This window comes from Lactuca sativa, chromosome 4 (genome assembly GCF_002870075.4).
Source record: "Lactuca sativa cultivar Salinas chromosome 4, Lsat_Salinas_v11, whole genome shotgun sequence".
In the NCBI taxonomy this organism is placed as follows: domain Eukaryota; kingdom Viridiplantae; phylum Streptophyta; class Magnoliopsida; order Asterales; family Asteraceae; genus Lactuca; species Lactuca sativa.
In genome coordinates this window covers 263,033,599-263,038,076 of record NC_056626.2, presented here as the reverse complement: position 1 = coordinate 263,038,076, position 4,478 = coordinate 263,033,599, and the positions used below count along the sequence as shown (strand labels likewise).

Below are 4,478 nucleotides of genomic sequence, written 5' to 3'. Positions count from 1 at the left end.
AATTATAGGTTACATTTACTAGGCATTTTATGGAAATATTTAGATTCTTATATCGCTTCCCGATCCTTCCCACCGCAGTCTTATCAAATATGTTCAGCCATTAGCTATATTCTGGATCCTTCCTCATTTCCCAGAAACCCACCTCCTCTTTCCACTGTCCCAAAACCTCCGATCGTTAGGTTTCTTTCCTTCATATTCATTTGATTAACCAACTGTGTACGTCTTCAAAACCTTAGATCCGTAGGTTTCATTCCCAGAAACCCACCGCCTCATTGATTAATCGATCTGCTTTTAAAAATTTAACAAAAACCGAAAACAATGAACCCACCCCCAAAAGACAAAATTGCAAGAGAGAATAGAGCCTTCCATCACATTCAGGACATTCAGCAGACACCCACAAAGAAGGAAGATGGAAGCACCAGGTGGGCAACAACAATGGATGATGACCACAAAGCTACAGCCACAGTATGCTTACGGAGCGCCACCACCTCCGTCGCAACCCTACCACCACCCCTCCTCTCATGAAGAAATTTGTACCCTATGGATTGGTGATTTACCCTATTGGGCTGACAAATTCTACCTTCATTCCTGGTTTGCCGCCACCAACGACGTCCTTCGAATTCTTAACAAAACCTTTCACATTCAATATCCATCTGTAAGAGGTGCCAAAGTTGTCACAGATCCCAACAAAGGACGCTCAAAAGGATACGGTTTTGTTAAATTTGTAGACGAAATGGAAAGAAATCGTGCCATGAGTGAAATGAATGGGATTTATTGCTCAACTAGACCTATGAGAATCAGTATAGCAACACCAAAGAAGAACACAATCTTCCAACAACAATACGTAGCACCAAAATGTAGTATATTCATGTATTGTATTTACTATTTTTTTTTTCTGTTAATCATATTGTAAAATTCTCACCTGAATCCTGTTTTATCAAGCTACAGTGGTTGCTATTCTAATGGACACTGATCTAACCACCGCAACTGTAAGTCTAGCAATTTTGAATTATACCTTTATGCCCATTTTCTTCATAACTTTCTTCTTTCTTATTTCAAGTTTTATATCGGCAATCCTGACCCTGGTGTTGCAGAGGAGAAATTGAGGTCGATTTTCTTGCAATTTGGTGAAATAGTTTATGTCAAAATTCTTGCTGCAAAAGGATGCGGGTTTGTTCAGTTTGTCAACAGATAAGTCTTAAATTGGTCAAAGAAAACTTGATACATGAAAAAATTGTAAAAAGTTAATTACTAATTTCCTGTAGGACATCTGCTGAAGAAGCAATTCAAAGGATGCATGGAAGTCAAATTGGTCAAACTGTAGTCCACCTTTCTTGGGGAAAAAAGCACAACTGCTAAATAGGTGAACATTAATTATGATATGCGACAAACACTCTTTTCAGATATTTTGTATTTTTTAGTTGATTACCAGTGAGTAGATTATTGGTGTTTTAAGTAAATAAAGCTGAAATCGGGTGTTTTTGTTCATCTTAGGTCAAATTTATGGAGCAAAAGCATGAAGTTCATCAAAGGGGGTTAGTTGATTTAACTTTTCCTCTCTTTTTTTTCTTTACATGTTGTCTTTTTCCATTCAAATATAATGTTAGTAATAGTTGAAATCTAGAGTCTATTGGAAGCTATGAAAACCGTTGGTAGGTGGTACAGACGACATAATAGTATGAGAAAAAAGTATAGTTTTGACTACCATTCTACAAACCAGTATGTTACGTAATGATAGTTATTTATTATTTTTCAATATAAAACATATACTTTATATATTAACGGTTTAGTAAATATATAAAATATTTTTATCTATTCAATTTCTTGCTTTAGTGAGTTCTTAATGTATTTTTCTTAACTATATTTAAAATCTACCCGCTAGAGTTAAGCATATGTTTCAGATACAAACCTTAAAATTAGTTTCAGCTATGTAGTTAATATTATAGTTTGATGTAATTACACCATGGTTGATGTAAAGAGTGCTCAAAATGTCAGTAATTACAAGAGAGTGAAAGAAACATGTGCTTGACCAAGAAAGGAAGATAGTTTTTATGTTGTTTTTTTTGTGAAATTGGATAGCATGTCTTGGTTACTAAACCAAAGAAAAAAAAAAGTAAAGAAAATCTTTTTGACTCAAATGTTGACCCTTCACTCCCAATCTTCTCTTAATGACGAACCAAAAGAAACCAAAGTCAGAAGGGTTAAAGGAAGTAGTTTTTAGAAAATGGGAATAATAATGCAATTAGGCCAAAGAAAAATAACTACAGTAAGTATATTTCTAAAATACTTCCTCCATTTTATTTATTTGTTTATTTAATTACTATTATTATTATTATTATTATTATTATTATTATTATTATTATTTGCTTTTGGTTTGTTTTCCTTTTTAAACATTTTACAAAAGAAAAAAAATCGATTCAATAAACAACCTATGAAATACCATGGTTTTGTATCAAATTCAGTTGTTAGTGCACCAAGTAAAGGAATGGGTATGAAGCCAAGTACAAATCATAGGGCAAATCAATTCTTGGAATGGCCGAAAACTGTCAAGTGCAAAGATGTAATGAAATGCAAAGCTAATGAAATTGATAAAAGCAAGGTAATTTTGTTGTTGTTCAATGAGATTTACATTATTATATACCAATTATCACACTTTATAAAAAATCTTTTTACAGACTGAAAAAGGCAGAACGGGGAAAGGTGGCTATTGATCTTTAGAATGAGTGGCTTCAATCCATTCAATCATCTTATGACGGTGAATAGATTTTAGGATAATTGCTTCAACATTGATCTTAATTATCTATTTTTAACAATTAATTTGTCCAGTACATTACTTACGTGTATTGCAAGTTGCAACCCAATGTTGAAACCTTGAGTCTTTGACATAACTTGTTTTTTTTATTGTTTTGCATGTTTATAATGTAGTTAATATTTTTTCTGAAAAATCAAACATATTCGCTGTAAATTTTCAAATTTTAAATAATTTATTTGAACATATAAATTCATAAGGTCAGAAAAGGAAAACAAGAAAAACACTGGGCAGCGGTAAAAAACATCTTTTATAGCATTCTGTTTTTTGGAAATCGCCATTTATAGCATTCTACTTGGTAAAAATACTTTTACCAACAAAGTACACTTAAAAAAAGACTTGTGTCCGATGATAGAGGTTCAGTTTCATAATTTTTTATATAGCTTGATGATTGTTATTACTTTGATGTGGGTTTTTGTCAAAAAAAACCATGCTTCTTCTGTTGGAACTTTAAGTTATGTTTGTAGGTTCCTGATGTACTTATCCTTTGTTAAACATGCTTTAGTTGTTTTTATGAATTTTTCTACTTTCGTTTTTATTTTTTTCTAATTTTGTTTTGAGTAAAGTGGGTTACATGGTTGGTTGCCAGATGTATCCTGCATTCACTATGTCATTAAGAAAGATTTTTTTTTAATTTCTATACTACATAGTTGTATTTGGGATGATTTAAAGCCAAGTTGGTTATTGGTAAAAGCTTGATTCCATATTTCTTGACTCTGCTTCTTCACTTCTAAACTGGATGTACTTTCTCATGTATCTCATCACTTAATTTTGTTATAGAGGAGGTTTTGGAATTGATCCCGATATGTTTTTCCATGTAATTGAAATTTTTCCATAACCAGAATAGCCGAAGTTGGAAAATTTTAACAATGATTAAATTTTATGAGATTTCAGATTTCTTATATAGCTTACTGATTTCTTATATATCTTACTGCTTTCATATATAGCTTACTGCTGAAATGAAGTTATCTGATCAAAATTGTAGTCTTCTTCATCCAGGATTGCTATAAGTTTCCCTAATTTTTTTAGGTAATTTAATTTTTTACATTTATTGTGAATTTTACAATGATGTATTTTGAATTCTAATTGAAAATCTGATATGAGTAAAATATGATGTATCTAAAATCCTGATTATGAAAATCTGATGCATCTGAAATTCTGATATTGGCATGCGAGTATATTTTTTGGTTTATCATGGTGTTTTAGGTTTCTTTGTAATTGGTTCAATTTGGATGGATCGCAGATGCTCCTGTGTTCACTTTTTTGCCCTTGTGATGATGGCTGCCTTGGTGGTTTTCTGATATGTTTACGGTTGCTAATGTGCTCTTGATTCAACAGACGAGATCTACACATTTTTGCATGGAATGAATCATACAAGTGTAGAATTCAGTATCATATGAAATTTTAGTGTTGGAGAAATTGAATGCTGCATGGGATGTCAGTCTTAGTCTTAGATAATGATGTGATTTAATTTCATTGTGGAAAGTTGAACTGGATGTGAATATGGATGAGGCTGTTGTTTATAGCATATTACAACACTTTGATATCTTTCCTTATTAACACATTGTCCTGTCAAAATTCTATCCAATTACTGGATTATATTTTCAAAATTTTCTTATTATAACATTTACACGTTTGTAAATGAACAAATCTCCTACAATGACAATGT

General features: G+C 31.9%; 1 non-coding gene across 1 annotated transcript; it reads left to right on the top strand.

Moving 5' to 3' along the window:
* Positions 1–1,056: 1,056 nt before the first annotated feature.
* On the top strand, positions 1,057–2,593 carry LOC111904457 (uncharacterized). The gene is made up of 4 exons (XR_008232209.1): positions 1,057–1,170; positions 1,266–1,363; positions 1,495–1,535; positions 2,463–2,593. It is a non-coding gene; the product is annotated as an uncharacterized LOC111904457 (transcript).
* Positions 2,594–4,478: the final 1,885 nt, after the last annotated feature.